Source organism: Cervus canadensis, chromosome 19 (genome assembly GCF_019320065.1).
Source record: "Cervus canadensis isolate Bull #8, Minnesota chromosome 19, ASM1932006v1, whole genome shotgun sequence".
Lineage (NCBI taxonomy): Eukaryota > Metazoa > Chordata > Mammalia > Artiodactyla > Cervidae > Cervus > Cervus canadensis.
Genome location: NC_057404.1, coordinates 52608019 through 52635722, shown reverse-complemented (window position 1 = coordinate 52635722; position 27704 = coordinate 52608019).

Here is a 27704-nt window from a genome sequence, read left to right as displayed (position 1 = left end):
GGGTAGCCTTTCCCTTCTCTGGTGGGGGGGGGGTGCGGTCTTCCCCACCTAGAAACCGAACCAAGGTCCCCCCACATTGCAGGTAGATTCTTTACCAGCTGAGCCACAATGGAAGCCGAAGAATACAGGAGTGGGTAGCCTATCCCTTCTCCAGCTGATCTTCCTGACCCAGGAATCAAACTGGGGTCTTCCGAATTGCAGGCAGATTCTTTCCCAAATCAGGGAAGCTTTTCACCTATTACAGCTATTTAAAATTCAATAAAGCAATGATGATATTAAAGAATTCTAATTATGACTGCAAATGCTGTGATGTATTGAAAAGCAAGACTAGTGCCTACAAAGTTCCTTAGAGGACATTGGAGGGAATGTTCCATGTAACTGGGAAAGGAGTGGATTTTTGCAACACATGTTGTTGTTCCTGCAAGCATCTGCTCACCCAGATTATTGACAGAGGGATAAGTAGAGTGTACAAGCGCCCAAATCTACATTTTAAAGTTATGGAGAACTCATTCTGAACCAGAAGAGGCAAAATTGAACAAAATTACTGTCAAAAGATTTTACCATTTGGGTATCATGGAAAATAGGCATTTTTCTACCAAAATAGGCAGTCTATTTTCACTCTTCTGTTGGGTTGTTTATAGTCCCATTGATTAGTGCATTGCTTGAAGTAAATTAGACCCAATTAATTATTTACTGATACGTCCTATCTTCTGTAGGCTATCATATGTAAGAAAGTGAATTCAAGTGTAGATATACTAATGCAGCTTATTATTGCCATAGCCAGATATTCTGATTCAGTAGGTCTGAAACAGATGGTAAAGAAAAAAAAAAAAAAAAACCCAGCTCAAATAAAAGTGGTTTATAGAGCATGGAATTTGAAGCCACAGACCTAAATCGACTTAATAGTGACTTTGACCTACTTGATCTTTTTAAATCTCAGCTTTCTCATTTTAACATCGGTATAATTATAGTATCTATCTCAATCAAATTATAGTATCTATGTTTAACAAAGATAAAGGACTACATGATAATCACCTAAAGTGTAATTAGCACATAACAGTATAATTGCTAAAAAAATGCATTAACATTGTGTGCGTGCTCAGTCACACCCAGCTCTCTGTGACCCCATGGACTCCTCGACCAGGCACCTTTGTCCAGAGAATTTCCTAGGCAAGAATTTTGGGGTAGGTAGCCATTTCCTTCTCCAGGATATCTTCCTGACCTAGGGATGGGACTCACATATCCTGCATTGGCAGGTGGATTCTTAAACAGTTAGCCAGTAGATAAGCTTAAAAATAAAAGTATTATCCTTATTATTGTTGTTATTCATGAGTAAAAGCCCTCCTACACAGTAAAATCTTTTTCATTCACTTTTTAAAGTTTTGACTCTATTTTGATTTGCATTGTTCTAAATTCACCATTAAATTCTGATTCAGGGAATGATGAATAAAGGTCAGAGTTCATGTCGTTTCACTGTGTAACTCATTTAACTTGGCGATGCGAGTTTCTAATTCTGTAATAAATTTTATTTTTGTCCTGATGTGCAATAAAAAGTTTTGGACAAGGACAGCTCTGCTCCTAATTTTCTTCAATCTAGAAAATTTTAATTTAGTTAAATAAATAAATAACTTGGAAAATCTGATTATCTAAAAGACAATCCTGAGGGAAAATGTATTAGGAAATACTAATTACAAGAGGTATAAGAAAGATAATAAAAACATATATTTACATATATCAAGCATATAAAAGTAATCCTGAATTGAACATAGTGGATATTGTCAACTTTATTATAAATCAAAGACTAGCTTTATAACATTGCCTAGTTAAGATATGTCTTAAATTCTAGAGGTATGAAGTCTATAAAATGAAGGCAGAATCACAGCAGATCAGAATGGCAAAGAAAAAAAAAATCATCACCCTGAACCATAAGTAGTTATGATTTCTCATTATACAAGTGTGCCTTGAATTTCCCCATTACCAGAGGGTTATTACACCCAATAACTATTGACCTCTAGGTCACAAATTAAAATCAACCAGATCTACAACTCTATTTAAATTATAATGTACCTCTCATTTCCTGGAAGAATCTCATCATGGAGATCATAATTGCAAATTGGCCAATATACACATTAGAAGTACTTAGATTTATTTTAAATTAAAAAAATAGCATCTAGTATATTCCATCAAGATAATATAAGGTTGTTTGTAACACATTTAAAAAATTAAGTTGGAGTGTTTACTTACCTATTATTAAAGAAATATAAGGTACATATTTAAATTAATAAATATGTCTTTCAGTTGAAAGTGCATAGGAAACAAGTTTTGTAGCAAATACAATGCACCTTTATTCTTTTTCCATAGACTCTTAACTAAAATATAGTAAATATAATAGATCTACTTTCTGTGAGATCTATCTCTGGCCAAAAGAAAATAAAAAGGCCAAGACAAATTTTATTAAATAATAATAATAATAAATGGAGTCATACTATGCCCCTACTTACTAATGAAATTCCATGTGAATCACTTTCTTTAGTAATGACATCATTTTAAATCTAAAATAGTCGCTTCATGTAACTAAGCATATAAAGAGATAAGACTCATAGTAATTTCTAGAGACATAATTTCAGGTGGGAAATTGAAGTGGCCAAATGACTTTAAGAGAGTAGAAAGAGCCAGTTATGCTGGCTGCCTTCTTTACAAGAATTCTCCAGAAAACTGCTGATGAGGGAACTACCTGCTACTATCTGCAATATCTTCAAAACAGAGATTTTTTTTTTCCTATTACAGTTTTAGCACAGACTTCAGAGTTAGTATATAAAGTAGTGTTTCCTAATATAAATTCATTTTGTGGGAATGTAAATTTATTGTTTTAGCATAATCTTACTGCAAACAAAAACGTATGATTTACCAACTACTCAACCTAACCCAGGCTATTTGCGTGGCTTATTTCCCCCTTAGAATAATACTGTGACATCACCACAGTTCCTAATGTGTTCAAATTTCTACTGAATTTAACATCAATTAGGGGTGTCAAGATCACATGGAGAGCATGCTAAATAAAGATTTAGTATTTGTTTTTATCTAAATATTAAGAAAAGATAAAGGCAAATCCCCCAAACTTGCAATAAGTAAATTTGAAGAAATTGGTTAATTTAGATTTAATATGTAATACACTACTAATTGCAATAAAATTAAATTGTAATTTCCGTTGCATATTACTTTGCTTACATAAAATAAAGAACTTAAAGATCCAAAATAAAAAAAAAAAAATCACTGAATGCCAAATTATGATTTAAAATTGTTGTTTGTTCTTAACAAGTCCTTAAATTCCTCATTTTGAACACTTAGAGTCATTTTTTTGGGAAATATTTTTCTTTTTTGATTATTTTGATAAACTAGCCCTATTTATTAAAGAAAAACTATTATTGTAAGTCTGTTATTTCTTATTTGTAAGTTACATAACTAAGCCTGTTGACAGATTTACTTTGAATCACTATAATTCCCTCTTTACAACTTAATCTTTTCTAATAGGCATTTACACCTACCTTACTTTTTAAAATTTAAAGTAAATACATACATTTATGAATAAACCTCTTTGTAAACCCAAACCCATCCTCTGCCCCTGCAGCTATGATCTCATGCTTTTAGCCCTCTACATATTTTAACTTCTTAATAGAATTGTTGAAGTATGTTTTATATAAGCCAATCAAAACAATTAAAAACTGGCTTTGAAAAAAAGTAGAACCAAGATATTGAACTCCATCAGGACTATCTCACTGCTTCTCCTCTGCCTTTCCATTTGTTGCACTCTCTTCCCTTGCTGTCTTGCTTTGTCCACACAGAGCTACCTCAAAGATCATATACTCCCAGCTCACAATAGCACAAAAGAATCTTTTTCCAAGCTCTAGTTTTAACTCTGATTACCCTCATCTGGGTTACATGCGTACTCCTTTTACCAATAAATATAACCAAGAGACTGGTGCACTACTTATGATTGGTCTAGTTTGGGTCAAGTGCACACTCAGGCTAGAAGACGAAAGGAATAGAACCTGGGAGGACTAAAATATTAGCATTTACTATGAACTGTCCTTCTTTTCTGCACATTTTGCAACAATTTGTCTGCTTTATATACATCATCACTAAATTAACAACCTCAAATCTGTATCACTAGATCAGATTTCACTAATCAGCTTCAAACCTATATTTAAATGACTCATATGTATCTGGATCAGGAATTCTGTTGTATCTCCAGTTAGCATGTCTAAAATCCCTACCCAGACTTGCTTCTTCACCAGCCTTCTCCAGCTCAGTGGATGACACCATGGATTACCTAACTCACTAGTAACGCTCTTTGAAAATTGCTTTTGCCTATCCCTCTTAACTGTACTGTCACATCCATACATGACTACTGGCAAAACCATGTGAGAGTTGGATCATAAAAAAAGCTGAGTGCTGCAAAACTGATGCTTTTGAACTGTGGTGTTGGGGACGACTCTTGCGAGTCCCTTGGACTGCAAGAAGATCCAACCACTCAATCCTAAAGGAAATCAATCCTGAGTAATCATTGGAAGTACTGATGCCGAAGCTGAAACTCCAATACTTTGGCTACCTGAAGTGAACAACTGACTCATTGGAAAAGACTCTGATGCTGGGAAAGATTGAAGGCAGAAGGAGAAGGGGACAACAGAGGATGAGATGGTTGGATGGCATCACCAATTCGATGAACATGAGTTTGAGCAAGCTGTGAGAGTTGGTGATGGACGGGGAAGCCTGGAGTCCTGCAGTTCCTTAGGTCACAAAGAGTCAGACACGACTGGGTGACTGAACTGAACTGAACTATACAGACCTTTGTCTGCTTTTCAATACACCATCTAGGTTTGTCATACCTTTCCTTCCAAAGAGCAAGAGACTTAATTTCATGCTGCAGTCACCATCTGCAGTGATTTTGGAGCTCAAGTGATTTTTTTCCAGTGGTCATGTGAGGATGTGAGAGTTGGACCATAAAGAAGGCTGAGCACCAGAAAATTGATGCTTTCAAATTGTGGTGCTGGAAAAGACTCCCAAGAGTCCCTTCAACTGCAAGGAGATCAAACTGGTCAATCCTAAAGGAAATCACCCACGAATATTCTTTGGAAGGACTGATGCTGAAGCTCCAATACTTTGGCCACCTGATGAGAAGAATTGACTCATTGGAAAAAACCCTGATGCTGGGAAAGATTGAAGGCAAAAGGAGAAGGGAGTGGGTGGCAGAGGATGAGATGGTTGGATAACATCACTGACTCAATGGACATGAATTTAAGTAAACTCAGGAGATAACAGCTTAAGACAGAGGAGACTGTATGCTGCAGTTCATGGGGTTGCAAAGAGTGATATATGACTTAGCAAGTGAACAACAACAACAAATCTGTCTTAACAACATCCCCCTAGTATATTCCTAGTTCAGACCCTCCACCCCCTCAGTCAGTTCCAGGGTGGACTACTGCAGCGGCATACATGCTAATCTCACAATGCTTAGGCTTAGTCTCCTCCAGTACTTTTTAAAAACTGGCATTTTGACAAAATGGTAATTGTAAAGTATCAGTAGCAAATATGAGTATCACACAACAAAATGCTTATAATAAATGTCAGATTTTCTTTATGCCACTTAATAAAATTTAATTCATTCTATATTCTGTCTCACCAGAGGAGCATAAAACTTAATGAAGTTGTTGGAGGACTTCTGCACCACATTATAGCAGTGATCCTAGGGGTCATATAAAATCCAGAACCAGACAGACAAAGGTTGATATTTGTATCTACCCACAAAGTTTCTTGAGAAAAGAGGGCTTGAAATTAACATCTTTCTGGAAAATATCTCTCCATGGGATCATGTCTTGAGCATGTACTACTGGAACATTTCAAGTCTGCTTCCTAGTTTAAGGAATGGATTCAACACCTCTCCTTGGTTAGTTGCTTTTGCCTCTTTCCTTTTCAAATCCCAGAACACATTTCTTCCATATTTGTGCATTAGCCTAGCCTAGAGATTCCCCCAGAGATCTCTTAAGGGTCTTAAGATTGTTTTGTTTGGAATAAAGAATGTTTAAATATTGATTAATTAAGTACCAACATTTGAAATGTAGGGGCTTTCATATAAAAATCTGGATTTATATCTTCTGAAAAATTAAACAAAGGCCAACACTGGGTCTGCATCTCTTCATGTGAAGAACACTGAGTAATAACTTCCTAATTTACAAGACTTCTCCCCAGTTAAGCATAGTGCCTAACATTCTTTACTCCATTCTTACTAAAAGTAAGTATATACTTACTTTTGTTGGCAAAACATTTTGAAGTAAAATGCAAATATCATATTCATATCTAAATGCTTTGGTGTACATCTCTAAAAACTTTGAAAGAACTTTTTTCTATATAGCTACAATCCCATTATTACACCTAATATTTAGCCTAATATTCATTAACATCTAATATTCAGGCTGTATTCAAAATCCCCAAGTATTCTCCCAAATAATAAAGAGTTAGTTATTTAAGCTGCTAATTCATTTTTTAAAAAATATAACCCTGTTTACTCATTTGGTTTACTTACCTAATTCCAGTTGGCATTTGAGTTTGTGTAACTGACAAGATATTAGGGAAAAAAATAATTTTAAAAATGTCAAATCTTCTCTTGGAACAAAGGAAACTCTAAGACTTCACAACCTAAAACTCTGGATAAATTAGATCCCTATTTACCTTTGTAAGGCATGATGCTAGATGGAAAGTATAGCTGGAGGATGGAAACTAAAGCCAATTTTAAAAAAAGCTTTTTATTTTCCATGATTTTTTAATAGTAACAAGCACAAGTTAGTATCTCTCCAAGTTTTCTGGACACATTTCAGTACTTTTGATAGCTAATTTATGCTCATGGTAGCATAGAGAAAGGCAGATGAATTCAAAGCTGAGAGATTGTAGAATCAGTCATAAATGAGATGTGGAGAAACATAGTCAAAGTCCTGAAGAGAAAGAGCACTTCAACCCCTTCTTAGCCTTCCTGTGGTTCTGGAAATAGAATTCAAATCCATGAATGTGTGGCTTATACTTCGTAGCATGATTTGTTTTTAGCTTATAACAATCTTTTTTTTTCCTGCCATTCTACTCATACTAAATGTGTTTTTGTTCCCTGAATGTAGCCATGTTTGGAAGCACTCTTTCTCAAGCCTTGTCTTAAGTGAAATGTCAGTAACATAATGGAAACCTCCATAGTATTCACCCATGCCTTGGTCAGCAGACCTCAGATCTACTTCCTGAGAGCCCTGTACCTCTGGGGGAAGGTTTCTGCACATGCTCCACCACGGTGACACATTAATTAGTCTTACCTGTGAGGCGCTTGCTCTATCAAAGCAGGAGCCACTTCTACTTCAGCATCATTTTGCCTTCAACACCTTGTGTGGTCCAAAGCACATAAGAGATATCCAATAAATGAACAAAAAAGATATGAAGTTACAGTGTTATTCTAAGACAACTTTATTTAAAATTTAAAATGAGCTCATCAAATACAGTGTAAAATATATTGCATGCATTTCAAAACAATATCTTATTTCTCCTTGAAAGTACTTCATTATCATAAATAAATGGCCAGGATATATTCTATAATCAGGAGGGGGGTACTTAGAAGAATAATGTTTTAGCAGATCACTAGTGTGTTTTAGTTCTGTTCCTGTACATCGTCAGGAACAATATGCATTTCCTGACTAAAATTTTACTTGCTCCATTACTAAATTACAAGAATCAGATTCCATTTCTTTTATACATCTCCTGATAAAAAAGGAGGAAGATTAGACATGATTATTACTAAAACACTGGTTTTAGGCTATAATAACATAAAAACACACAAATGGTAAAAATACAGGCTGCAAATGGATAAATTGACAAAAAGAGGACATAAAACAGTTATCAGAACAGAAGTGAAATTTATAATATGTCAAGCCAGTGTAGTAAAAAACACAAAAATGTGGTATGATTATAACATTGAACAAATTATTTAGTTTTGTTATGCTGGTAAGTTATTTATGATTCTAAACTGAAATCTCATGGCTCAGGCTCTGCTCAAAGGCTTCTAAATGCAGTTATGCCCCTGCCCAGGGCTCTGTGATTTTGTGCAAATGTCTTAGCTGTTGTAGTCTCATTTTCTTTACTTGTAAAATAAGGGATTGGTACATTGTCTCTAAGGTCTGTCTCATATTGAGCTATTCCTATTTAAATTTTTCTCTCTGCTTTCAGTGAGCATGTTAAAAAGAGTATGTTTATCTGACTTAATGGGTGGTCATTTTGCTACTTTTGAAATCCTCCTATACATTCAAAAAAGCTCATAATATAGCATAGCATTTTTGCTTTCATTATTTCATTTGAAGCCCAAATATTTATTATCTATATATTTTTTTACATACAGGGAGACAGAAGCTCAAGAACTTTAGTGACTTGACTTTGAGCACATACACCTTAAGTCGTATATACTCATAAAGTGTATTTACCTTGACTCCATCTGTATCTTTTTAGCTCCACAGGCTTGTCCTGGGTTTTCAAATTGTCCAGATGCTAGCTGTACTTGTCTCTGCCAAAAAATCATTAAAGTCATTTTCAGAAGATTTTTAAATATAGAGCTGTGTGCAATAAATATAAAGAGGTGTGCAATTGGGAGAAATTTATATGCATCCTATCAAAAGTTGATTATCACCGCAGCAAATTCCTTGGGGGGAAAACTTACAGAAGAATTTGTGTGTGTGTATTTTTCCCCAAGAGTAAAGAAACACCCTTAGTAATACAAACATTATGATTACAATATTGGTGACAATGTCCACTGAAAGACTATCTTAATACCATACAAACATTTTATTTTCACACTTTTAGAGGCAATGTATATTATAAAATATTCATTGGGAAGAATTACTTGTTTGAAATCAAGTCAAGTCTGGAACTAGTTTAATCCTCTAATACTCAGTTGATTTGAAAAAAAAAGTGTAAAGCTTTTAACAAGTTTAAATATTTCCACTTATTATCAAAATTCTTGATTTAATAGGCAAAACCTCTTAACGAAGAACTTTATGATGTATGAAATGCATGTCATGAGCATACAAATCTCTTAACAGGTCTTTTTTAACTGAAGCATCATTCTGACCTATGAAAATTGAGTTTGACAACTTTATTAAAATGAGATGATTTAGGGATGAACTTTTCCATTAGTCCTTCAAATATATTGCCTTGCACTCATCAGTTTAATTGCATTTAAGAATGAAGTAATGGAAAGATATGTGTTAAAAACAAAGTAATAATATTTAAAATCCATATTTGCTGTTCTTCAATTTTTTAAATATCTTAAATTGCTACTTATTTTCAATAGTTAGGAGGAATTATTCTACCACCGTAAGCAGGATGTTGAAAGAGGTATGATTTCAACTATACCTAGAACATATCTGCAAAAACAAATGTCCCATGAAAGCAAGAGGTTAACTTTGCTGCTCATAGTATGAACAGATTGCTGATTTGCACACACATACTCCTTTTATCCTGCATATTTTCTAACAGGCAAGGTGGGTGCAACAATTCCATGTTGTTCATCAATAATAACAGTCAGAATACATTACTATGTGAAAATTATTGGCAGATTAGATACACATGATATCATCTAAATAACTACAGAGGAACTAACTGGATCCAGAATTTTTCTTCTCTTTACCTTGATGAGTTGGGGAGAGGTAAAGAAAGAGTCTTTCTTCTATCAGTTATGATAGTTGTAAGTGCTTGGCATGTTTATAATGGTCCAGTTCAGTTTAGTTCAGGCGCTCAATCGTGTCCAGATCTTACAATGGTTATTACTATTAAATTTTGGAAAACATAATTTTCTGGATAGTAGCATTACTTCCATCGATTCCTTTGAACTGATATTTCTTATCCTACACTCAGGATCATCCCCTTTGTTCTCAAGTGTCAACTCACTCAGAGTTTCCTTTTGTTTCATGTCTCTGATCACCAGGCTCAATTAATATTTATCAAGACATGTATATGTTATGATTATACAATATATGTTCAAAATATTTTTTATAATTTCCCTTCTGTACTATAAATTCCATAAGACTGATATTTCAACTTTTATTTTCATTTTTTAACTTTCTATAAGGACTTCAGCAGTTTTTTACATGGAAGGATAAGGTCATTTGGGAAGGATGGAGGAAGATCTGTAGTGAAGAGACAATATCAGGGCACTTAATTTACCTCATGATCCACACATATGAATCAGTTAAGCAGGGTTGGGACTGTGATCATCTGTCAAAATGGAAATCTGAACAAATCATGTAATATGTCAATATATTTAGGCCACGTTCCAAGGAAAAAGTTAAAGAGAATGATGATAGATTGAATGCATAAAATAGTGAAGTACAAGATGCTAAACTAAATACATACAGCCTAAATTCTGTAAAAAAGATAAACTTAGAACATATTCTAGAATATATAACTACCAATGAAGTGAATGATTTTTTAAACTACCAGAAGAATAATAACATCTGGTGGGGCTGATTCTGGATTCCTTCCTTGTTTCCCAGTAGAGTTATATTTTCTTTGTCAAGTTACATGTGTTTCATTGATTGTAACTGTGCAACAGAACATGTTATACATATTAAACACTGAGTAAATATATCACAGTCTGATGATTTGCACTGTATTTAAGAAAAGAGATATCATCTTTCAAAATTGTTTGTTTAAATTTAATGTAAAGTTTTTGGATGAAGTCCAGGGACATTTAGGTGAATCTTTCATAAATTCACTTAAACAATAAATATTTCCTGGACATGTAAATCTGTCAGTCATTAGTGTACTGGAGATACCGGGGGGAAAAAACACAGAAGACCCCTTTGTCCCTCGTCCGTTTGAAGTTAGTAGTTGTTATAAATAGAATCTATTCTATATGCTATATGTTCTATTGTAAATAGTATAGTGCAAAAAATGTATATAGTCTAAAACAAACTTTTAAAACACAACAGAAAGTCTTTCTAAATTAAGTCTTTGCAACTCTGTTATACTGTCTAGTATGCAACCATGGCACTCCCTTGGATGGACTTTTGGAAATGTTACTTATTTTTCTTAGAATAAGTTATATATTTCTCAGAGAGTACTCCACTGTAAAATAGAAATACTAGTAACACCTTGCTTCAGATGTTTGTGGTTTGATTTAAAGAATAATATATATGAATTATGCAGTAAAACACTTGAAAGTGAAAGTTGCTTAGTTATGTCCACCTCTTTGTAACCCCATGGACTATACATTTCATTGAATTCTCCAGGCCAAAATAATGGAGTGGGTAGCATTTCCCTTTTTCAGGGGATCTTCCCAACCCAGGAATTGAACTGGGGTTTCTGCATTGCAGGCAGATTCTTTACCAACTGAGCTATCAGGGAAAATGCTTGGCTATAGGCAAAGAGTGCTACCATTCAACAATACAATTACTACAATATTTTTTTTATGTAGTAATAATTCTAAGCTATATTTTCTAGCAGCCTAGCAGATAGGTGGAATCCTATGACACTATATGGGTAATACAATATGGACAAAATTTTAATAATTCCCATCCTTATATTCCATGAACAGTCTTCAGCAGTTTCCATTTGTGAGGCTAGATGCATTTGAAAATCACTAGATCAGTGCAGCTCAGTTCAGTTGCTCAGTTGTGTCCAACTCTTTGTGACCCCATGGACTGCAGCACGCCAGGCTTCCCTGTCCATCACCAACTCCCAGAGTTTGCTCAAACTCATATCCATCGAGTCAGTGATGCCATCCAACCATCTCATCCTCTGTCATCCCCTTCTCCTCCTACCTTCAGTCTTTCCCAGCATCAGGGTCTTTGTATTTGTTGTGTTTAAAATAGCTATATGAGAGGTCCAAGTGAAGTGGATCAATATGTTAATAATATATAGAGATATCTTTGGGAGCCATTTACATGTAGAGGAGGGTTGTTATCATATGATTGGATGACATTGCCAAGACAATGAATGCTGACCTAGAAAAGAGTCAGAGAAAAATGTAAATCTGGTTTTAATTTACTTTGTAAATCATAATTGCCAAAGAAAGTAATATTGAGTGAATGACACTTTGGAAAAGTGGGAAGCAGAAAGGCAGTTCCTTAGTGGAATAATATCTATTGATAAAGAGTGACTAGAAAAAGTCATTTAAAAAGTTAAACCTTTTGGGAACTTTGGAAAGAAGCATTTGCTGGCTGACCAAAGACAATTAACAATTCTACCCTGTGAGTAGACAGGAATGCTGGTTTCTATTTTGCTGCATGAGGAAACAAGCCAATGTGCTGTGTGTGGACTGTTAAATATCTTCATTTCCGTATAAAGGTTTCTTGCGTTAGTAAATAAATGCTGTTTGTAGAATGCCTTGTAGAATACGGAGAAAAGAGACAGAAATTACACTTAAGTTTGGTTGCTAAGAGCCAGCTGACCGATATCTGAGACGAAATAATGACCATGAAAATGAACTGGAGTGGGTATATGTGAAAAATGCTTGAGAACTGAGTGCATGCTTAAATGTTATACAACCTAATTTAAAGACATGGTGTTGTTTTTATTTATTTATTTACCTCCTCTCGGTCTCTCTTTCTCTCTCTTTTCCACACTCAGGTCCAACAGGTTATTTTATTGTTTTTATTTATCAAATATAGACTCATTGTATTATTTAGCTTCTCAGACAATGTTATTCTAGTTTAAGGCAATTTTTTGCATTCTACTCATTTTCTCCTTTCATCTTTTAAAGATGTGACCCCAAGTGTCACATCTAAGTGTAAGGTCCCCCTGCTCTCTATGGCTATGTTGTGTTAAGTTCTGATTGTGTTATCAGTGTCAACATTTTATCTTTGATAATTACAATCTTTCTTGAGCTTGGCTATAGGATACTTTTTTTCCCTCTAGGATTATTTTTTAGGATGAAGATCCAGAAAATTCTGAAGAAAAATTTTGATATGAGCAGAATATACAGGTTTCTGAGTAGAAATTCTGCTGTTTAGGTTATTACTAATTCAAAGGAAAATCATAGAAAAGTTAAGCTGATTTACTACCATGCTTTCATTTCTTGTTGGCAGGGGAAATCATTTTAATTCAAAGTGTATCTTCTGTCAACTAATTATGCACAAAACCAGTAAGATAAACTTCAGATATATTCTTGGAAATATATCATTTTGATGGCAAAAGTAAGCATTAACAATCAGTCCATATTATTTCCTAAATATACCTAATTTTCCTAATGTATGACAAAAGAATTAGAATATTAAACTTGAACTATAAAGGATGTATTAAAAAGATCAGAAATGTATTGTTTTGTGTTTTGAAAATACCTACGAAAGCACTATAATTATCATTGTTGATAACAGTATTCCCCTCTTTTTTAAATCACTTGTTTCTGTAAAAAAAAAAAAAAAAGTAAATTTCCTTTCAATAAAGTACAGCTCAGTGAAAGTGACATTATAGCTGACTGCTTTGTGATAACTAAAAGCTAATATGATTCAAATGTTTATTTATTATATTCAGCTGTATTCTAGAAGAGGGTAACCAACACATTGGGAAATGTTTGCTGAGTGACAAATTGCTCATTCTTCCTCAACTGCCACTTTCAACCAAGTTTCCAAAGTTGAAAAACAAATAAATGGGCATTAAAAAAAAATCAAAGTTAATATATTTGCCCCACCTAGTTCTTATAACCATACACAAAGTAACTACCACTTAAAGTTTGGAAGAGATAAAATTAAATATTCTAAGTTGTTGTTCAGTCATATAATTTGTACTCTTTATTTTATACTCAAAATATGTTTAAGTATTTTGTAGACAGTCATTTGTCTATCAATAAAACAGTTTTCTTTCCTAATACTATGCATATCACTGTAAGTGATTGGAAATGGTACTATTGATTATTATCATGATGATAATGATGTGGTATATTATTCAGTTGTTTAAACTGTTTCTTTATACACATTCTTTCCTTATTAACACAAGTTACACAACTATACTGCTCCTCAAAAAATGTTTTCGCTCAGTGTTGCCTTGACATTTAAATAGCATTTGTAATCAACATATGTCTATAAATAAATGAGAGATAACTAAGTAGAGTTTTAAACTTTAAAATTTTTGTGTGCAATTTTCTCTTGTGTAAAACCTGAAATACAGTATAAGAATAATAGTTTCAAAGTGTATTCAGAAAATGAAGCAGAGTCTCCCAGGAAAATGTAGATTAATGAAGTAGCTTCATAGATCGTGTGTGTTTATTTTGTGTCATTTTATAATTTTACTTGAAGATTTAATTAATTATTTCAGTATTGTTGGATTAAAATTAAGAGTATAGAGTTATGCTTATAGCCATTACCTATTTTTTTTATGATTTATCTCTTCCTGAAACTTAAATTTCAAAATTTATTAGGCATCAAATCTTTTTCTGCAGTTTTCAGGACCCTGTCACCAGTACTTCACATTTTGATTAAAGTGCAAGTACTGTTGTCTGCTATCTGGATGCAATTCCTCTCTATGTAGATTGGAGAAAGGGATGTAGCTTCATGTCAAAATACATTTTGTTTTACTTTTTAAAATGTAGCTTGAAGAACTGGAAAGGAAATACATTACACACAGGGATGCTGAGTTGTGTTCTCCACTGAATTTTATTTAAAAGCTCACAGATAATTCTGATTGCTATTCTGTGAACAATCTTTGACTTTCACATATTTCATTGATCTTTCCCACTTATCCTCTTTTAGTTTCTCTTCACATAGAAAGTTTGCATATTAATGAAAATAAAGCACCAGATAAATTATGTCATGGGTGAGAACAACAGTGAATGGATATAACCTTTATTTTTCAAAAGTGCATTTTTGGCCAACAGCAGTAATTGTTATCATTGAGTGTTTATCATGATCTGGCCACTTAAATAAACACTTTATATAAACTATTTTATTGTCCCTTCTAGCAGAAGTATTTTCCATTTCACAGATGAAACTAACACTGAGATTAAGAGATGTTATAGGGTAGGTGATGAGGTAAGATCTGAGTATTAGTTGGTCTGGTACAAAATTGTACTTTGCCGTAAAATTCTTCACTCTACTTGTCTTTCTTTTTACTAGTCTTAAATTTTACTATTAATTAACACATATGCAACTGAAATTATACACATTGGATACTGAGATGTGATTGGCCTGGTATTATTTTATAAAAGAATAAAATTAAAAATGAGAAAATTTTCGATCACAAACTTTTAAGGAAGCACAGTAACCTGAAATTTCTTTCCACCAGTTTAAAAAAAAATGAGATCAACCTTATATTCTAACCTAATTACCCTCTTAAAAATATATTGCTGAAATATTTTCAGCAGATACAGAGAAGGAAAAAGAAGCAGTATAAATTACAGGCACACAGAGATTATCACAAACTCCTAGTGCTGAAAAATGAATTTTAATACCAGTTAAGCTGTCACTAAGCCAGAGTTATGAATATAGTCTGCTGAAATTCTTGATAATTACTTATAATTTTCAGTGTTTGGAAAACCATTTGCTGGGCAGATGTTTTTCCATTGTCCTAAATGTACCTATTGCTATGAAGTGTTGAACATTTTCTCTGGTTTATGCTCCAAACGTATTAATCTTTCCAGTCGTTAAAGATGATTACCTGGTAACATTAACATACAAATATACAGTGATCACTATGCTTTTATGAATTCCTTACAATCTACACACTTGAAAAAGTCAAATTATTCTTTGTTAGGTGATGTGGTGCCTTGTTTAAAAATGAATTTATCATTAAGTCACAGGCCTTGAAAATTAAGTATTAATTGAACTTGGACTATTAGAAAATTGTCTCAGAAAAACATCATTTAACATGTAATTCCTGTAAATTTGTGATGTTATGAATGAGATTCCTGGAACAAAAGCTTGTTTATACCAATGAAATAAGTTACTGTTTCTGCTCTTTCTAAGTGCAGTGATTGTTTATCAGACCTCCCTTATCAAATTTCATTTTAAATTTCAACCAAGTTTTAGATATTTAGGAATCAATTATCCAGTTTATGGTTTCTCTGAACTTCTGTTTTTGTTTCTGTAGTTCTTTCTTTTTTCTGTAGCAATCAAAATTCCAAAAATCTTAAAAATGGGAAAAGAATATACATTGATTATTCATTTGTATTAATTATACATAATCCTAATGAGAAGTTTGTGATAGAGATTATTGATAGTTTTAATAAAAATAAGACTGGAAATCTATAAATTAAACTTGTTCTGGTTATTTATATGCCAGAATAATGAAGGATTCTGTGATGATATTTTGAACTTAAAATGAAGTTAATCCGAGAGAAATAAATACTAGTTAACTAAGAAGAATGGTAAATAATTTTAAAACCTTAAAACTATTCTCTATCAAAAAGCTCATACACCTTGATCAAGTTGGGTTTATTCCAGGGATGCAAGGATTCTTCAATATATACAAATAAATCAATGTGATACACCATATTAACAAATTGAAAGATAGAACCCATATGATAATCTCAATAGATGTAGAAAAAGCCTTTGACAAAATTCAGCACCCATTTATGATTAAAATTCTTCAAAAAATGGGCATAGAAGGAACCTACCTCAACATAGTGAAGGCCATATACGATAAGCCTACAGCAAACATTAGTCTCAATTGTGAAAAACTGAAAACATTCCCCCTAAGATCAGGAAAAAGACAAGGGTGTCCACTTTCACCACTGTTATTCAACATAGTTCTGGAAGCCCTAGCTACAGCAATCAGAGAGGAAAAAGAAATAAAAGGAATCCAGATCAGAAAATAAGTAAATATCTCACTGCAGATGACATGATATTGTGCATGCTGCTGCTGCTGCTAAGTCGCTTCAGTTGTGTCCAACTTTGTGCGACCCCATAGATGGCAACCCGCCAGGATCCTCTGTCCCTGGCATTCTCCAGGCAAGATTACTAGAGTGGGCTGCCATTTCCTACTACAATGCATGAAAGTGAAAAGTGAAAGTGAAGTCGCTCAGTCATGTCCGACTCTTAGCGACCCCATGGGCTGTAGTCTACCAGGCTCCTCCATGCATGGGATTTTCCAGGCAAGAATGCTGGAGTGGGTTGCCATTTCCTTCTGTGGATACTGTGATAGAAAACCCTAAAGATAGTATCAGAAAATTACTAGAAATAATCAGGGAATTTAGCAAAGTTGCGGGATACAAAATCAACACACAGAAATCACTTGCATGTCTATATACTAATAGGGAAAAATCAGAAAATCACTTGCATGTCTATATACTAACAGGGAAAAATCAGAAAGAGAAATTAAGGAATCAATCCCATTCACCACTGCAGCAAAAAGAAAAAAAGAAAAAATCTAGGAATAAATTTGCCTAAGGAGACAAAACAACTGTACACAGCAAATTAAAAGACACTGATGAAAGAAACCAAACATGACATAAAGAGATGGAGAGATATTTCATGTTTCTGGGTAGGAAGAATCAATATTATGAAAATTATTATGCTACCAAATGCAATCTACAGATTCAATGAGATCACTACCAGTGGCATTTTTCACAGAACTAGAACAAAAAATTTCACAATTCATATGGAAACACAAAAGACCCCAAATAGCCAAAGCAGTCTTGAGAAAGAAGAATGGAGCTGGAGAAATCAACCTTCCTGACTTCAGATTATACTAGAGAGCTACAGTCATCAAGACAGTATGGTGCTGGCACAAAAACAGAAATATAGACTAATGGAACAAGACAGAAAGTCCAGAAATAAACCCATGCACCTATGGGTACCTTATTTTTTACAAAGGTGGCAAGAATATACAACGGGGTAAAGATAGGCTCTTCAATAAATGGTGCTGGGAAAACTGGACAACTCCATGTAAAAGAATGAAATTAGAACACTTCCTAACACCACACATAAAGATAAACTCAAAATGGATTAAAGACCTAAATGTAAGCCCAGAAACCATAAAACTCTTAGAGGAAAACATAGGCAGAACACTCGATGAGGCAAAGCAAGATACTCTATGACCCACCTCCTAGAGTAACAGAAATAAAAACAAAAGTAAACAAATGGGATCTTACTAAATTTAAAAGCTTTCACACAGCAAAGGAAACTATAAGCAAGGTTGAAAGACAACCCTCAGAATGGGAGAAAATAATAGCAAATGAAACAGCTGACAAAGGCTTAATTTCCAAAATATACAAGCAGCTCATGCAACTCAATACTAGTAAAGCAAACAACCCAATCAGAAAGTGGGGAAAAGACCTAAACAGACATTTCTCCAAAGAAGACATACAGATGGCTAACAAACATGAAAAGATGCTCAAAAGTGCTCAATATTAGAGTAATGCCAATCAAAACTACAATGAGATATCACCTCACACTGGTCAGAACGGCCATCATCAAAAAGTCTACAAACAATAAAGCTGGAGAAGGTGTGGAGAAAAGGGAACGCTCTGGCACTGTTGGTAGGAATGTAAATTGATACAGCCACTATGGAAGATGATATGGAGATTCCTTAAAAACAAAACAAACAAACAAAAAAACTCGGAATAAAACCACCGTATGATCCAGCAATCCCACTCCAGGCATATACGCTGAGGAAACCAAAATTGAAAAAGACACATGTTTCCCATTGTTTGTTGCAGCACTATTTACAATAGCTAGAACTTGGAAGCAACCTAGATGTCGAGCGACAGATGAATAGATAAAGAAGTTGTGGTACATATACATGATGGAATATTACTCAGCCAGAAAAAGGAACACATTTGAGTCAGTTCTAATGAGGTGGGTGAACCTTGAACCTGCAGAGTGAAGTAAGTCAGAAAGAGAAAGAGAAATATATTCTAACATATATATACAGAATCTAGAAAAATAGTACTGAAGAATTTATTTACAGGGCAGCAATGGAGAAACAGACATAGAGAACACACTTGAAGACATGGGGAGAGGGGAGGAGAGGGTAAGATATTTGGAGAGTAACATGGAAACTTACATCACCATATGTAAAATAGATAGCCAATGGAATTAGCTGTCTGGCACAGGAAACTCAAACAGGGGCTCTGTATCAACCTAGAGGGGTGGGATGGGGAGGGAGATGGGAGGGAGAGGATATGTGTACGCCTATGGCTGATTTATGTTGAGGTTTGACATAAAACAACAAAATTCTGTAAAGCAATTATCCTTCAATTAAAAAATAAATAAAATTTTAGATAGTCTGGAAAACTATAAATTTAATTTGTTCTGGCTAATTATATTCCAGAATAATGAAGGATTCTGTGATAATATTTTGAACTAAAAATGAAGTTACTCCTAAAGACATAAATATGAGTTAATTAAAAAGAATAGTAAATAATTTTAAAACCTTAAAGCTATTCTCTATAACATAATTTTCTCATCACTGTTAGCTTCGAAACATAATCAGTGTAAAATGACCCAGGCAGTAGCAATGTAGAAGGTATCCTATGTGAACATTTTTGTAAATAATGCTTTTTCCAAATTAGTTCAGAAACAAACTTACCTAATATTTCCGAAAGAACCTCAGTCTTTCTTAAAAAGCAAAAATTAGTTCTGTTGAATCTCTTATTACTTTGTTCACCAGAAAAAAAAAAGAAATATACATTTCTATGTTTTAAATATAAAATAAATTCTACTTTAAAATGAAGTATCAACATTGAGAATTCTTTAAGCTGTTTATCACTCTGATAATTGATTTTCAGTTATTAGTTTAAAAAAAAAAAAAAGAGCAGCAGTTAACTCCAGTCTTCCAGTTTCAAGTCTGTTCCTTGGATTATCAAATAGGATTATCAAATCCTAATCACTCTAACTTTAGAACATATTCAGCTTTCCTTACCACATCTCATAACTTTGCTCCAAACCATTATCATTTCTCAAATAAATGCAATATTTTAAAAGATAGCTTCCTGTTTGTAGTTCCACATGATAGGAGATTTGAAGTTACCATCCCATCCCAACATGTAAAAGTTAAACATATTGAAAAAACAAACAATTTTTCTGAGTCTTAAGAGAGGGGAGGCCACAGGGAAAATCATACCATCAATATTGCCCCTTGGTAATTACACAAAAGAGTTGAAAACTTACATCCACACAAAAACCTGTACAGGGCTTCCCAGGTGGCATTAGTGGTAAAGAACCTGCCTGCCAATGCAGGAGACTCAAGAGACATGGGTTTGATCCCTGGGCCAGGAAGATCCCCTAGAGTAGAGCCTGGCAACCCACTCCAGTATTCTTGCCTGGAGAATCCCATGGATAGAAGAGCCTGGTGGGCACAGTCCATGGGGTCACAAAGAGTCTGACACGACTGAAGTGACTTGGTATACACACATGCACCATGCAGAAGACCAGGGTTTGATCCTGGGGTTTGGCAGATCCCCTGGAGGAGGAGGGAATAGCAACCCACTTTGGTATTCTTGCCTAAAGAATTTCATGGACAGAGGAGCCTGGTGGGCTATAATCCATGGGGTTGCAAAGAGTAAAACACAACTGAGTGACTAACAGTTTTCACAGGGCTGCTTATAGCAGCTTTAGGCAGTTTCCATGGCACCCCACTCCAGTACTCTTGCCTGGAAAATCCCATGGACGGAGGAGCCTCGGGTGGAGGCTGCAGTCCATGGAGTCGCGAAGAGTCCAACAGGACTGAGCAACTTCACTTTCACTTTTCACTTTCATGCATTGCAGAAGGAAACGGCAACCCACTCCAGTGTTCTTGCCTGGAGAATCCCAGGGACCGGGGAGCCTGGTGAGCTGCAGTCTGTGGGGTTGCACAGAGTCAGACACGACTGAAGCGACTTAGCAGCAGGCAGTTTCCAACACTTGGTGACAACCAAGATGTCCTTTAGTAGGTGAATGGATAAACTGTGATACATCTAGACAATGGAATATTATCCAGCACAAAAGGAAATAAAATATTAAGCCATAGAAAGATATGTAAGTACCTTAAATTCATATTGATAAAGGAAAAAAATCAACCTGAAAAGGCAGCGTAGTGTATGATTTCAACTATAAGACATTCTGAAAAAAGCAAAATAATGGAGAAACCGTAAAAAGATCAGTGGTTATCTGAGTTTAAGGGGAATAAGGTGAATTGGAGGAGCACAAAGGATATCTGAAACTACTCTCTGTGGTACTGTCATGATGCATCTATATATCACCTATACATTTGTCCAAACCCCTAGAATGTAAAACACCAAAGGTGAATTGTAATGGAAACTATGGGCTTTGGGTGATTGTAATGTAATGTAGCTTCATCAGTTGTAGCAAATGTTAGTAATATGTGAAGATATGTGGGGCAGGGGATATCTGGGAAAGATTTACACCTTTTGTAGCTGAAAACTCAACATTTTATTCATCTGGGAAATGTCTGTATCTTCCTCTTAATTTTACTGTGAAGTGAAAAATGCTCTAGAATATTAAAATTGTTAATTAAAAAAGGAAAGAAAATGGTCTACTTATTTCTATCCTTGTAGGAATCAGTGTTTTCAGAAATCAGGAGTTTCTTTTTTAAATGAATATAAGATTGACAACTTTTGTGCTGAAAACTCAACATTTTATTCATCTACTACTAAATTAAAAGCTAAAACCCATAACGTACTTCAGTGGGTCCTCATGCTCTGTACCTCCCCATTCCCCAACTCTGAGCTCACCTCCCCTCAGACTCCAGCTCCTCAGCTCACTCTCCTGCCGCCATGTTGGCCTAGTGGCTGTTCCCAGAATCCTCTAGGCACACTCCTTCCTGCCTTAGGGCCTTGGCATGTGTTCTTGCCTCGGTAGAACTGGGAAACTTTTGCCTCAGAGAATGTAAACTGTCTCAGCTAATCTATATCTTTGCTCAGATCTCGCTTTCTCAGTGACTCTTCCTTTAGAAACTGCTTTATCACACAACCCACACTCCTTTTGCTCCTTTGTGTTCTTTTTATCTTCTATTGTAATACTTTTAAAACACAATAGAAGTCAGTTATAATTTTTGTGCTGTCTCTCTTCTAATTTAACATAAACCTTGCTTTTTATACTCCTGTATACCCACACTCCTAGAAAAGTACCTATCAATAGGTACTCAATGTATATTTGTTAATTAAAATGTCATTAATACATTAAAAGCCTTATTAAAATAAAATATAAGCAAGGTAGCAAAAGTAAGCAAAATGCCTTAGAAAAGAGTTTAGATATTTGCATTTATGTTAAATTTGCAAAGAATTTTTGAAGATCAGTATGGACAAAGCAGCATAGTAAGTACAAAACACAGAGGAAAATACTTTAGTCTTCCCACAAAAGCTACGACTTTGAAATAAATACTAATATTCCTATTTCCTTGTATGTAATATAGCAAAGCAGGAAGTACTGTAATTATTAAATACAACGAGGTACCCATTTAAAAAAATAAAAGAAGACGTTCATAAATTATTTAGATTTATCCATAAGATCTTCAGAAAAAACATCTGCCTAGGAAGTGTGCTATATGTTTACAAACATAAAACTACAGTCTGCATTGGGTGGTAGACTGCAATACTGCATGAGAATCAGCTTGTCCTCCCAAACACAGGAAGTCAAAAGGAATTACACTTGGAAGAAAAAAAAAAATGTCCCATGTTTACATAGAAGCTATGAATTTCACAATCACAAAAATATTATGACTTCTTTATTTATAATGAACCTAGCTAAGCTTTTTGGGGCTTCCCTGGTGGCTCAGATGGTAAAGCGTCTGCCTGCAATGCGGGAGACCCGGCTTCAATCACTGGGTCTGGAAGATCCCCTGGAGGAGGAAATGGCAACCCACTCCAGTACTCTTGCCTGGAAAATCCCGTGGACAGAGGAGCCTGGTAGGCTACAGTCCATGGGGTCGCAAAGAGTCAAACACGACTGAGCGACTTCACTTTCACTTTAACTAAGCTTTTAAGAGCATTAATTCTTTGGCACTCAGCTTTCTTTATATTCCAACTCTCACATGCATACATGACTACTGGAGAATCCATAGCTTTGACTATACAGACCTTTGTTGGCAAAGTAATGTCTCTGCTTTTTAAAATGTTGTTTAGGTTGGTCATAACTTTTCTTCCAAGAAATAACTGTCTTTTAATTTCATGGCTGCAGTCACTTTCTGTAGGGGTTTTGGAGTCCAAGAAAATAAATTCTGTCACTGTTTCCATTGTTTCCCCCATATTTGCCATGAAGTGATGAGACTGGATGCCAGGATCTTAGTTTTTTGAATGTTGAGCTTTAAACCAAGGTTTTCACTCTCCTCTTTCACTTTCATCAAGAGGCTCTTTAGTTCTTCTTCGCTTCCTGCCATAAGGGTGGTGTCATCTGCATATCTGAGGTTATTGATATTTCTCCTGGAAATCTTGATTCCAGCCTGAACTTCATCCAGCCCAGCATTTTGTCTGATGTACGCTGCACATAGGTTAAATAAACAGGTTGACAATATACAGCTTTGACATACTCCTTTCCCAATTTGGAACCAGTCTGTTTTTCCATATCCAGTTCTAACTGTTACTTCTTGACCTGCATAAAAATTTCTCAAGAGGCAGGTAAGATGATCTGGTATTCCCATCTCTTGAAGAATTCTCCACAGTTCATTGTGATCTACATGGTCAAAGGCTTAGGTGTAATCAATAAAGCAGAAGTAGATATTCTTCTGGTATTCTCTTGTTTTTTTGATAATCCAGTGGATGTTGGCAATTTGATCCCGGGTTCCTCTTTCTTTTCTAAATCCGGCTTGAACATCTGGAAGTTCAAAGTTGATGTACTGTTGAAGCCTGGCTTGGAGAATTTTGAGCATTACTTTGCTAGTGTGTGAGGTGAGTGCAATTGTGCGGTAGTTTGAACATTCTTTGGTATTGCCTTTCTTTGGGATTGGAATGAAAACTGACCTTTTCCAGTCCTATGGCCAGTATAAAGAAAGTTGAGTGCCAAAGAATTGATACTTTGAACTGTGGTGTTGGAGAAAATTCTTAGAGTCCCTTGGACTACAAGGAGATCATACCAGTCAATCCTAAAGGAAATCAGTCCTGAAAATTCATTGGAAGGACTGATGCTGAAGCTAAAGCTCCAATACTTTGGCCACCTGATGCAAAGAACTGACTCCTTGGAAAAAACCCTGATGCTAGGAAAGATTGAGGACAGGAGGAGAAGGGGACAACAGAGGATGAGATGTTTGGATGGTATAACTGACTCAATGGACATGAGTTTGAGCAAGCTCCAAGAGATTGTGATCGACAGTAAAGCCTGGCTTACTGCAGTCCATGGGGTTGCAAAGAGTCAGACACGACTGAGTGACTGAACTGATCTGAACTGAAGCTTTGAAGTTTCCCTCTGAATATTTATTGGAAGGACTGATGCTGAAGCTGAAACTCCAATACTTTGGCCACTGATGTGAGGAACTGACTCATTGGAAAAGACCCTGATGCTGGGAAAGATTGAAGGCAGGAGGAGAAGGGGATGACAGAGGATGAGATGGTTGGATGGCATCACCGACTTGATGGACATGAGTTTGAGCAAGATTTGGGTGTTGGTGAAGGAGAGGGAAGCCTGGCGTGCTGCAGTCCATGGGGTCACAAAGAGTCAGACCCGACTGAGCGACTGAACTGAACTGAACTGTTGATAAAAAACAAATCTGTCAGTGCAAGGTAATTCTGTTACTTATGGCTTGCACTCTGAAGAATTCTTTAATTCCAGTCTCTTCTCAAGATTTTCTGCATTCTCCTTACCACCTCTCCAAGTGTGATCTAACAAGTGTTGGGTTAAGATTGACACTGTGTCTGTGAGGTGTAGCCCTGGGTAAGGACTTTAGAGTCAGCTGGTCCTTTGTTCCCTTCAGTCCGGGTTGGCATCACCACTGAAATGTGTACATTTTATGGCATTTAGACATCTGTGCTTTCCTGCCATGCCTATTGGTTATCATTGTTGTCCTCCTGACCCCCATCACCAACTTAATGTCTTTTTGCAAGTTTGCCCTCAAGGGGACATAGAAGAGTTTAATACATAAGTGTCACATTCTGCCATAGGACAAAGGAGTAGTTTCCTTAATACTCACAATTGTGGGGTTTTTTAAAATTCATTTTTATTAATTTTATAATGGATGTACTATGAAGTATTCTAGTTCAGAGACAAATTCTTCTTAATTATATTATAGCCAATAAATATTGACTGTCCTTTGGACAGGCTTTATTCTACTGCAACATGAAGAAAACCAAGTTAAATATCCCACAAAAGTGCCTGGGCAGCCGTAGGTAATGATAGAGAACAGTGAATAGTCTCTTTTTATGCAAAGGAAAGAGAACTGCCCCTCATCCTCCAAAAGAATGAGGAGGAATGTGCTTCTTCGAGATGGATGGAAATGATCTTGTGTTCTCAGCCTAGTATTTTAGAATGCAATACATCTTTCTGAGACCCAAATAAACACTAGATATCTGTGTCTTTAATAATCTAGGGATGTCTTTTTCTTTATCTTTCTGACAACTTGGACTTCCTCTGGGCTCCTAGTCTGGGCTGGAACCTTTTGGCCTTCTTGAGTCAGAGCAATTAACTAGACAACTGCTACATCATATTCTCATGGTATTTAAAGAGTTAGATGTTTCTGGGGAATTGAAAGCAAATATTCTTCATCTTTACCTTGTGTGCATTTCCATGACTCAGGAAGCCAGAACTTTTTATCAAAATGCTGCAATCTACAGTGAGTTTTATTTTCCTACATTGATTCATGGATTTCTGCCAGGTTGGGGCCTGGCTCTAGGTGAAGCTGCTCTGGGAGGATCCATGACAGGAAGTAAAGGGCAAACTCAGTGCTCTCAGATCCCCCCAAACCTCTGTGGCCCTTGGTGGAGTGGAAGGCACTTTCCAGCAATGAGCAAATATCCCAGCTCTGGTTCAACTCTGACTCTCAAGTCCTTTGACTGATGAAAATTGCATTCCATTTGACAGAAATTAGCTTGTACACATGTGTGTTCTTCAAATCCTTTATTTATTATTTATACTATTTTTTTAAAGTAACTTCCCTGGTGGCTCATGGTAAAGAATCCGCCAGCGTGTGCAGGAGACATGGGTTTGATCCCTGGGTTGGGAAGGTCCCCTGGAGAGGGAAATGGCAACCCATTCTAGTATATTTGCTTGAGAAATTTAATGAACAGAGGAGCCTGGTGGGCAGCAGTCCATGGGGCCACAAAGAGTCAGACACAACTGAGTGACTGAACACATTTATATTTAATATTTTAGCTATGATTTATGCAATGTCAAAACACCTTTTCTCCAAAGAGCCTAATTTTGGCAGTTGAAAGCCTTGGTTCTCAAAACCATTAGTCATTACTATGGTCTTAAATATATATCTACTAGGAAAAAGGGGTAGGTGGGGGGACTAATTAAATTATTATCTAAACATTTTATGCAACTTCACTTACTTCAAAACTCTGTTTAGCAGCCATGTTCTTGATTTTTACACACATGCACACACCTGGGGAAACTTTACTGACGTTTTTAAAGAACTAAAGCTATTGCCATTCTAGGGAAAAGCTGCATAACAACTATCCTAAAGAACTTAACTTCTAAAGAACTTAACTTCTGTAGGTGTAACAATTAGGTGGATCTAGATCTTTTTAATTATCATTAAAGTTATCTGGAAAGTAAATGTTTTAAAGAATAGACCTTATATTTTGGAGAGGCAAAACACTTTTATTATCTGATAAAATCATGCTCTTCACCCACTAATTAACATAATCCTCACAAACACAAAACATCTTCAAAACAATTCAAAGCCAAGTCCTTGGCCCAGAATATCAACTGTCAACTCCCTTTTCAAAAGACCCCAGAGTAACCTGTTGCTCAAGTTTAGCTAAGTCTATTAGACCTTTTATTAAGGGAAGACGCATCTTGACAGAATCTTTGTGGTTTGGGGGAAGGGATGGTTAGAAGAGTACACAGGTTTGTGAGTCTAGGCTCCCGTGGTTTCGTTGTGTCAGAGGGGGTAGTCAGGAAAGTATGTTTACAGGATTTTACAGTCTAAACTCAAAGCAGAACACTATCTGGGCTTGGCCAAAGTTTCTGACATAATAAAGTGAGCGAGTCAGTATATAAGCAATCACCTTAGATGAACAACCTGTTGTCCTGTTAGGAGAGATATTTGCCCATGTGACTAAACTGTTCAGAAGTATGGTTTGACTCCCAGTAGCAGTTTCTAAGATATCTGAGTAACATGAATAATTTAGTTTCCAAGACAGTTTTAAATGATAAAGTATCGATTTCAAATGTTAAAAACATGACTCCCATACATGAGTGTATATTGATTAATTTATTCAACTCATTGATTAATGAACTAGTCAAATGGTGACTCTACAAGCATTTAAATAACCAAAATAAATAGTCCCTTGTGAAAGGCCATTTTTATAAAGAATATTATAAAAGGTTGCTAACTTACAAACTAGTTATGTTCATAGCCCTTGGAGTCATCTTTTCTACAAAAGGAAATGTCACATTAACATCAAAGTTGACAGTGCCTGAGCACTAAACAAATAGCAAATAACAGGTAAATTCTCCTAAAATTTGAATATATATTTTCAAACTGTTTTATTAAAATTGGCACAATACTCCTTTTTAAAAATTTTTCATAGGTTTGTATAGTTTTTGTTACTAGTTTCTCCATTGTGATCATAGATCTTAAACAGAGGGGCTTCTCAG